General features: G+C 36.1%; 1 pseudogene; it reads left to right on the plus strand.

Annotated features, from left to right (window-relative positions):
• Positions 1–3847: 3847 nt before the first annotated feature.
• On the plus strand, positions 3848–6316 carry LOC132180626 (receptor-like protein 9DC3; annotated as a pseudogene).
• Positions 6317–10851: the final 4535 nt, after the last annotated feature.

Consider the following 10851-nt stretch of genomic DNA (forward strand, 5'->3'; position numbering starts at 1 on the left):
TTTTCTGGGTTGTGGTTTTAGTAGGAGGATACGGAGGGCTGTAATGCAGCGTTGCTTTCAGGAAAATTTCCCTGAGGATTGCGGAGGATATCTTAAGGAAGGGGATTGGAGAATGGAGGTTATACTCTTCTTTCTTTCCCTCTATTTTTTTTTTTTTTCGTTTAGGTAATTTTGGACTTACCGCTTGCCTCACTTTCTCAAAGATGTTGGGGGTAAGAAATGTCTCTTTTTTGGAATGATATCTGATAAGCCATTTTCAATGTTTGCAATCTCTTAAAATGACATTAAATCTTTAAATAATGTTACAAAAATTTTGATTTTATTTAGTTGGAAATTAAAACGGGTGGTAGTTTTTGTTTTGTTTTACTTTATAGCATAGTGTTCTTGATGAACTCTGCTTCTTTCCTTTTTCATTTTTTATCTAATCAATGGGGATGGGGAAAAGGGAATTACAATGAAAATAAACAGAAAATGGGTGGGCAACTCTGCTTCTCTCCTTAATTATTTTTTCTTTAAGCTTTAAGGAAGAATAAAAAATAAGTGATCATTCTCTAAAATAAAGAATAAAAAGCCTTTATTCCCTTCACAAGAAGTCTAGTTGGAGGCTAAGAGACATATTATAACAAATTACTTCATTCGCATAATAGGAAATGAAGTGTAGGAGCTGCTTTTGAAAATTAATTCGAAGCCGCAAGAATTGACAAGCAAATGTAAATTCTTTGTTTGCTTTCAAACCAGCCTGATGCCTTGCGTATCCTACATTAGAAGTAACGGTGCTGGGGATCTGCCTCCAGCTGGCTGCTGCAGTAGGATTGTTGCCGTCAACAACGCCGCGTGGTGCTGATGTAATTGTATGATGTTAGAGTACCTTTATGTTGGTAACAATCAAATCAATGATACATTGCCCTTTTGGTTGCGAATCTTTCTCAGGTTGAAGGTTTTCCTCCTTCGTTCTAATGCATTCTAAGGTGCAATAAAGAGTCCTTGAATCAATTATACATTCTCAAAGTTGCGTAAAATTGATCTCTCTCAAAACAGTTTCTCTGAAAATTTGCCCGCTGAGTATTTCGTACATTGGAATTCCATAAAAATTGTTCGTGCAAATCATGTCGATATACATGCAGGCGATTTTTGGCGAAGACAGGTGGGGTGGTTCTTTCCATTACACATTTACAATGACAAATAAAGGCATAGAGTTTGAGTATGAGAGAATCCAAGATGTGTTCACGTTCATTGATTTCTCAAGTAATAGAAAATCCAGAACTCATGGGAGTCTTAAAGAACTTAATTTGCTAAATCTTTCCAATAATGTTCTCACTGGTCTTACCCATCATCCTTATGGAACTTGACATGTATTGAATTAATGGACCTTTCTCAAAACAAGTTATTTGGAGATATACCTCAACAACTAACACAATTCTTTTTCCTTGTGTCCCTTAATGTATCCAACAACCATCTCACAAGGCCTATACCACATGGAAATCAATTTGATACATTTCAGAATTGTTCATTTGGAGGCAATTCAGGATTGTGTGGAAACGTATTATTAAAGAAATGTAGAGATTTCAAATACACACCAACTTCGTCTTCTCCTTCTGAAGAGTCTCTATTTGAATTTGGTTGAAAACTGATTGCCATAGGGTATGTATGTGAATTTATGATAGGAGTTATTATGGGGCACACTGTGATTGCAAGAAAGTATGGTTGGTTTGTGAAAATTTTTGGAAGGATGTAGCAAACAAGAAGAATGGTGAATCGAAGAAAGTCTCAAATATAAATTTAGTTAAATAAAATGTTTTAGGAAAAATATAAATATGTTTGCGTTTTTAGCATTGTTGTATGGTGCTTGGTGGAATTGTAAACCTATAAAAAATTCAATGTAATATGTAAAGTATTTGTGTGTGTGAGTTTGCATGTTTTTTTTTTTTTTTTTTTGTTCCTTATTTTAAACAGCTTTCTTTGTTTGTAAACAGCTTTCTTAATAAGCTACAATAAATAATTATTATTATTATTATTATTATTATTAGTTAATAGCCCCATTAATGTCACGTTGCTGAATCTCACTGGGTTGGTTGGTTCCCTTCTTTCAAATTCTTGGACCTTTTCTTGTTGAACTTGAAGCAACAATATAAAACAAAAGAAAACTCCTATTTGGTCCCACACGTTCACTTGTTTCCACTATGCTTCACTTCTTCTCTTATTTTCAGAGAAACAAAAAGAAGTTTTCCACTTTAACAATTATTGTCCTTTTGTTGAATGAGATCCTCGCAATTTGATCAAATTAGTGAAGTGTGAAAAAAACCTATTATTGTAGACACGTCACTAAATGCCCATTTTTTTTTGTATTCGTGGGTGCACAGTATGAGCAAATGATGCTCAGAGACTCCATCAGATGAACCTCGGTTCCCTTCTTTTGGATACATTCCCCTTAATCTTGCTTAACACCTACAAGAGATGAATTTTAGCATTAATACACTATTTAAGCTTAAGATTAATAATTAAACAATATTCCATAATTAACTCTAAAATACAAGAATTATTATAAAATAATTAAGGTATGATAATGCTTACTTAAAAATAAAAAATAAAAAATTGTGCACATTGAAGCTATTATCAGTTGCAAATTAAAAACCATTCATAAATGAATCAGAAAAGTGTGTAAAACAAACCTTCAACTAGTTGTAAAGTCTGTCTTAGTTATTCGTACCAGAAGTGGTAGGAAAAAAATGGTCAACTCGACCTATGCAGTAGGAACAATAATTCCCACATCAATTTTAAAGCTTTTTAATTTTTGAATATATATATATATGAGTTAAAAATTTAAGTTGTAATTCAAAAAGTCTGGTAAATCAGAACCCCATATTATAAATTGTTAATGTTTAACAAAGATAAATTAGGGATAAATATTACTAAACACTTTTTCCTTCCATAAGAAGATTCTAAAATCTTTTTCTCTTCTTCAAGCCTGATTTTGCAACAGTCTAAAACCACGTTTGCGCGTTATTTCTCTATTTTTTTATGTTTTTTTTATGGGAAACAGCTTAACCACTTAATCAGTAAGAGGAGCACCTACTTTAGCAAAAGAAATTTAGTGCAGAGAGAAGATAATGGTAATGGGATTAAAAAAAAAAAAAATCATGACAAGTAATTTAATAGAAGTGCTAATACATATTTAATCGAAGAGGTGTAAGCAAAATCATCTTAGTATGTTGTTCATTGTTGTTGGGTGAGGTGGGGTTTTTCTTCACACTTATAAAGTGACTACTAGCCTCTTTCACAATCGTCAATATGGGATAACTTATCCCACAACAATCGAGTCTGGGTTGGAGTATAGATAACACGTTTCTCTCGTGGACTATTGGGCCGAGACTTGTTGGATGAACCTGACTCTATTAGCAGTGTTGGGTGGTCTTGAGCATTTCTCAACTCCAAAAGTTAGTTCAAGAGGTGAAGCTTTTTCTCATACTTATAAACTGATTACCAGCTTCTTTTACAACAGACGTGAGATAACCCCAACAATTGTTTGTCATCATATAAGAAAAGCAGCTTTGTTTGAAAAGTGAAACCACAGATTCGTTGGAGATACACTCAAACACATCATCCTTTGCCAACAAAGAATATTATACCAATTAATTGAAGAATCTGAATCAAATGGTTACAAAATAATTAGTCATCATTCACATCTTGGTTGAACGAGGATTAGGGAGTCTCTCTTTGGTCTCCAAACTTTTGTAAAGCTTACATCCTTTTCTAGTCTATAAAAAAGCCCTTCACTTGTAGTTCTGGATTATCAAAATACCAAAAAACAGAGTGAAAGATGACGGATAACTATTTGTATCAGTTCATGTTCATGCGCTTCCTTTTTCTTCTCTCATTGGTCCTTGTTTTACTCACTGTTTCTCTGTCTTCTCAGCAGCCACTTTGTCGTGAAGACGAGAGATCAGCCTTGTTGCAATTCAAGGATGGTTTTATCATTGACTGCTCTGCTTCTTTTGATCCTTTTGCATATCCTAAGGTTGCATCATGCACTCCAGAAAAAGAGCATAGTGAATGCTGCTCATGGGATGGGGTTGAGTGCAATGAGGACACAGGTCATGTGATACGCCTTGATCTCAGTAGCAGCTGTCTCTATGGTCCTATCAACTCTAACAGCAGCCTTTTCCACCTTCTTCAACTTCAAAGGCTTAATCTTGCATTTAACAACTTCAATCACTCTCAAATCCCATTTGGAGTTGGCCATCTTTCAACACTTACATATCTCAACCTCTCTAATTCTATGTTCTGGGGACAAGTACCTAAAAGCTTGGCAAATTTATCTTCTTTGGCAACTCTAGATCTACTAAAGTGCTGGTTACATGGAGAATTTCCAACCGAAATTTTTCTGCTACCAAGCCTAAGGTTTCTTAGAGTAGCATACAATCAAGACCTCATTGGTCATTTGCCTGAATTTTACTCTAGCAGTTCTCTTCAGGTTTAGACACTTGAGGGCACAAGTTTTTATGGTAAACTACCGACCTCAATTGGAAACTTAAGTTCTTTACATGTTTTAAATTTTAGGAATTGTCATTTCTCTGGATCTATCCCAGTTTCATTGAGCAATTTCACCCAACTCACTTATCTAGATATGTCAGGGAACACTCTTACAGGTCACATCCCTTCCTTGTCAGCTAACCTGACTCAACTAACTTTTGTGGACCTTTCCTACAATAAATTAAGTGGGATGTTGGAGTTAGACATGTTTCTTAAGATCAAAAGTTTAAGTGTGCTTGTGCTATCATCCAACTATTTGACATTGCTAACGAGGATCAGTTCAAATGACACTCTTCCACAGTTTCACACTCTAACATTGGGTTCTTGCAACTTACAGGAGTTCCCAGATTTCCTACGCAACCAAAACAAATTGAGTTGGCTTGAGCTGCCAGACAACAATTTTCAAGGCCTAATACCCAAATGGTTGTATAATACCAGTATAGAAACTCTTCGGGCTATAATCCTTTCTTCTAATTTTCTAATAGGTTTTGAACAATCTCCAATTGTTCTCCCATGGTCTAAGCTAGAAGTTTTATCACTTGACGTTAACATGCTGCAAGGTGCACTCCCGATTCCACCAGCATCTACAAAGATTTATCAAGTCGGGTGGAACAAGGTTAGTGAAATTTCACCATTGATTTGCAATCTGAGTTCACTTTCTGAACTTGATTTGTCCCACAACAACTTGAGAGGCATTCTCCATCCATGCTTAGGAAATTTTAGTCCTTTTTTGTCAGTACTTGAACTACGAAGTAACAACTTTCATGGCACCATCCCCAAAACATGGGCAAACAGTAGTAGCTTAAGGGTTATTGATTTAACTCAAAACCAATTAGAGGGTCCTCTGCCAAGATCACTAGCAAATTCTGCAATGCTAGAGTATCTTCATGTTGGTAACAATAAGATCATTGGTACTTTCCCATTTTGGCTGGGAACCCTTCCCCAATTGAAGGTTCTTGTTCTTCAGTCCAATGGATTCTATGGAGCAATAAGAAGTTCTGAATCAAATTATACATTCCCCAAGTTGCGTATCATTGACCTCTCTTGCAACAATTTTTCTGGACATTTGCCTGCAGAGTACTTCCTACATTGGACTGCCATGAAAGCTGCTGATGCCAATCAATTAAAGTACATGATTGCAAGGACTACTGGAGATTGGTGGTATTCAGATTTCGCTTACTCGATTGCAATAGCAAACAAAGGCATAGAGATAGAATATCAAAAGATCCAAGATGTCTTCACAGTCATTGATTTCTCAAGCAACAGATTTGAAGGAGAAATCCCATATCTCTTAGAGAGTCTGAAAGGGCTTCATTTGCTCAATCTTTTCAACAATGCTTTCACTGGTCATATCCCATCGTCCCTGGGGAACTTGACACAACTAGAATCAATGGACCTTTCTTGAAACAAGTTGTCCAGAATTATACCTCCACAACTAGCGGAGCTCAATTTTCTTTCATCTTTTAATGTCTCCAACAATCGGCTTACAGGACCTATACCGCATGGAGAACAATTTGATACATTTGAGAATAGTTCATTCAGTGGTAATCTGGGATTGCATGGAAAACCATTATCAAAGCAATGTGACACGTTGCCACCTTCAACCTCCGAAGAGAATCAAGGTTCAGAGTCTTCACTTGAATTTGATTGGAAAGTAGTTGTGATGGGATATGGATGTGGCTTGGTAGTGGGAGCTGTTATAGGAAAATTTGTGACTATAAGGAAGTTCATGAGGGCTTCTGTAAAGAGGCAACAAACTCCAAGAAGGGTGAACCGGAGGATGTAATAAAATTCAAGTGATTTCGATAAAATGTTCGCAAACAAAATAAATGATTTTTTTTTTTGGATGAATATGTTTATATATGCTTCTAGCATTTATATCACATTATTGACTTCATATATATTCAGCCAAATGGAAGTGGGTCTCAATGAAATCAATGGTACCAACCTTCGTCGAATGCAGAGACCAAAGAAAATGGAGCTCTTGAGCTCATTTGGCTCTGCTTCTGAGCTCTGACCCTTCAGCGTGGCATTATCACAAAAATAATCCAGCATAACATAAAAAGCTCCACCCTTTAGATTGCACTGCATTTCTCCAAGCAAGAAGATGAAGAATTAGAGAGTAAAAGCAAAAGCTGGAACTTCTTATTGAGTTCTATGTTCAGACGCGGGAAAAATGAATGGGATAGACGACTGTCGTTGATATATACTATGGAAGTTTGGAACCGATCCCATGTATTAGCCCTAGTATAAAGAACAGAGTAATTTTGTGAAGCAGAGCACCAAATTTGCAACCTTAATGTAAGAAATCATTACACTTGCTTTTCTCAGGAAAAAATAAAACAATGGAATATTATAGAAAGTGAGATCAGGTGCAAGAAGAGGTCAATTTACAACAACACAACCTTAATTTATACGTACGTTACATGGATAGAATAAGGTGCAGACAACCTTAGCAGTTACCTCCAAATGCTTTCTTCTCATACTCAGTTACATCATATCTTTGCCTCTTGAAATTTCCCACACCGGTTAAGCCGACTACAAATCTCTGATAAGCTGCCTGATTCAGGAGCCATTGATCTCTCAAACATTTCCTTCAAACATCATAGGAAAGACGACGTTAAAAAATATGTTGTAGTACTTGAAATAAGATTTTTTTATTATTATTTTTTTTATTTCTATTTCTTAAATATACTTTATAACATTACAAATAAAAATTACTCCGAAGTACCATGCTATGGGTTGCGGTAATTAATATTCAGATAGAACTCCTACTCATCTTCACTGTTGCTTAAGATAAGGCTTAACTAGGTTGTTATGGATGTTTGAGGTATTTGAAATATATTAGGGTTAAATGCAATTTAAGTACTTGTGATTGAGGCCAAAATCAAACAGATCCCTCGATTTCAAAAGGTGTTACAACTAATACATGTAATTATTGAAAATACCAATTTTGTACCTCTATCCAGGTTTCGTCCAAATTTTTAAAGTATCTCCGCGTCAGCACACTTTTCTCTTCTCCTTGTTCTTCTCATATCCTCACTTTTTAAAATTACTATTGGATATGTGGGGCTATATAGGTTCCACACAAGGACCTCACATATCCAATAATAATTTTGAAAAGTAGGAGAATGAGAAAAGAAGCAGAAAAATATGTATAGCACAAAGGCATAAAGCTTCAAGGAAAATGATCCTCTCCATTTTAAATTTCTTCTATTTCTTCTAGTTAGTGCATTTAGAAGGGCAAAATTGTCCAAATATTTTTGAGGTTAAATTTTTTGGACAACGTTACCCTTACTTAATGTAATCAAGGACGGCTGAACTCGGGGGTTGTCAGTTGGGTGTTGGAATTGGTTTCCACTAGCTTCCTCCCAATTTCCCATGAACCATGGGTTTCATAAAACAAATGTGTCAATTATTGCTTGACATTGGGCACAAGAATGCTGTTTAGCTATTAGATTGCCCATTCAAGCCTTAACGAATTACAGAGAAAAGGAAAGAAAACACAAAAAAACACACACCCAGGAAACGAAGGCAATAGGCCATTTCAAATGAAAATCTTGTTAGTGTGAAAGGTGCTTCACTTGACTTGGCCCTCAGACAAGATTTTCTCAAGGTAATAGAGTGCTTTCGCTTGTGGTCTTTCTAGGATATATAGGACTTGTTTTTCATAGGAAGAAACAAAATTGATTTTGCCTAGCTAAGAGCCTAGGAATACTTTTTCTACTCCATTCAAAAAAGAAGCGTGAAAGTTAAACCACCATAACAGGACCTCGAAGTGACGTCTGAGTCGGGGCTGGCTGGAGGCTCCTAAGGCCCCTAATTTAATAGGGCCTCCAATTAATAAATATTAATAAAAATTATTTATATAAAAAAAATATTTTTAAGGTCTTAATTATCGTCGATATTATTTAATTAAGGCCCAAAATTATGGTAAATAAGTAATTGAGGAAGACATTAATATCGTTTGATTCTCTTAAAATCTTCAACATTTCATTCAATAATACCACGAGCATAAAGCTCTTACATCACAGAGCAAAGTTCTGAAGCAACCATAGCATAAAGTTAGAAGATTACCAGGTTTAGTACAAGATTCGAAACCAATCCGCTAACCCATGACTAAAATCAGATTTAATACTAGATCTGTGATAGATAAACTCAACCAAATGCATGAATAGCAATTATTCCTCGACCCTGAGAGCATAAAGACTCTCATGCCGAAACTTTTCCTCATCGACCCGAAGGCCAGGATAATGATCACATCCACAACCTAAAGGTCTGGACCAAAACTAATTAACCCGAAGGCGACATAGATCGAGTGAGAGAGGAAAGAGTCTTATTATAAGCCGAACAAAACAGGGAAATTAAACAATACAGGGCAAAAAAACACATGCCAAAACACAAATACATCTTAAAGAAGCAACAGAACAGGGAAATAAAACAAGAAAAGAAACGGCACACTCCGATCACGCACACGCCGGGAACCGAAAACCGAAGGGGCGTTAGAAGCTCATCACGGCGGGGACGCGTCGAAAGGCCCAACAGTGGATGGTGGGCGGCGAACAGGCGCGGAGAAGACCGGCAAAGTATGACCTGAAAACAACCACAAACAAGAAAAAAACGGAAAAAGCAGCAAGGAACCACCAAAACAGAGAAAAAACAGGGAAAATGAGCACAAAGTGGGAAGATGGTAGCCGGAAGGGAGCCGGACCCGTGTAGGCCAAAAACCGCCGCGTAAGGGGCGTGGGAGCTCGACGCAGTGGGGATGCATGAAAGAAAACCCTAATAGCGGGCAGCAAAGCGACGACACAGGTTGGCGGCGACCACAAACAAAATCCAAACCCACAAAGAGCCAAAATAAGGAGCCCGCTGCAGAAAATGAAGGCGGGAGAAGAAAAGCGACAAGGAATGGGTAAAAACGGAGAAAACAGGGGGGAAATGAGCGGCAAGGAAGGAGAAGAGAGGAGGCACCAGGGCTAGGGCATCAGGTTAATAACTAGCACCGGAACGAGGAGGACGAGGGGAGGAGGGAGGCAGCTAAACGGCCAACCCTCCTCCCCTGTGTGTCTGAAGGGTTTCGCTTTTCTCTCTAGCGGCTAGAGAGAAAAGAGACGGCTAGGGTTTCATAATTTTATACCTCAGAAGAGGCCATTGTTGGTGTAATGGTAAGTCTTGAGCCGCATAGCACAATCCTTCAACATTTCATTCTTGAAACAAGTATTACATTAAAATAGAAAAAACAAGTATAATTGATAGTATTAAATAAGAAAATCAAATAATATATTAATATCTCGAGCCGACTCTGGTCTAAGTCATACTCTTGTTGGGTCTACAAACTTAAATCCTTGCTAGGCTATAAAAGTTCGTCACTTGTAGTTCTGGCATTACGCCACCCCTAGTCACCTCTTGGGTTGCTCGCGGGCCAACCCCTCCCCAGGGGTGGCAGCCACCCCTCTATTTCATTTTATTTTTTATTTTTTAAAATATATATAGTTTTATGTGTGTTGGTGAAAGATAGAGAAATTTTGAAGTTTTTAAGTACATAATTGTTATAAATGCAAATTTTGAGCGCCCATATTTTTAAAATTGGAGACATTTAAATAGTAACACACTCTTCAAACGTTTCTATTCACGCGTGAAAGGCGATGTTTTTAAAAAAACGTCACTAATTGACTCTTTTTTTGTAGTGTCTCTAGCTAGTTCCTTCTTAAGCTAATATATTTAGGTGCAATGCGCAAGGATGTGTATCTGCACGCAAATATGTTAATAATTAATACACTATTTAATCTTGCTTAGCACCTACAAGAGATGAATTTTAACATTAATACACTATTTAAGCTTTAGATTAATAATTAAACAATATTCCATAATAAACTCTAAAATACAAGAATTATTCTAAAATAATTAAGGTATGATAATGCTAACTTAAAAAAAAATAAAATAAAATAAAAAATAAAAAAAATTGTTCACATTGAAGCTATTATCAGTTGCAAATTAAAAATCATTCATAAATGAATCAGAAAAGTGTGTAAAACAAACCTTCAACTAGTTGTAAAGTCTGTCTTAGTTATTCGTACCAGAAGTGATAGGAAAAAAATGGTCAACTCGACCTATGCAGTAGCAACAACGAAACTCTTTGTTTTAATAATTCCAACATCAATTTTAAAGCTTTTTAATTTTTGAATATATATATATATATGTTTGAGTTAAAAATTTAAATTGTAATTCAAAAAGTCTGGTAAATCAGAACCCCATATTATAAATTGTTAATGTTTAACAAAGATAAATTAGGGATAAATATTACTAAACACTTTTTCCTTT

This window comes from Corylus avellana, chromosome 5, assembly GCF_965113065.1.
Source record: "Corylus avellana chromosome 5, dhCorAvel1.hap1.2, whole genome shotgun sequence".
NCBI classification, from domain to species: domain Eukaryota; kingdom Viridiplantae; phylum Streptophyta; class Magnoliopsida; order Fagales; family Betulaceae; genus Corylus; species Corylus avellana.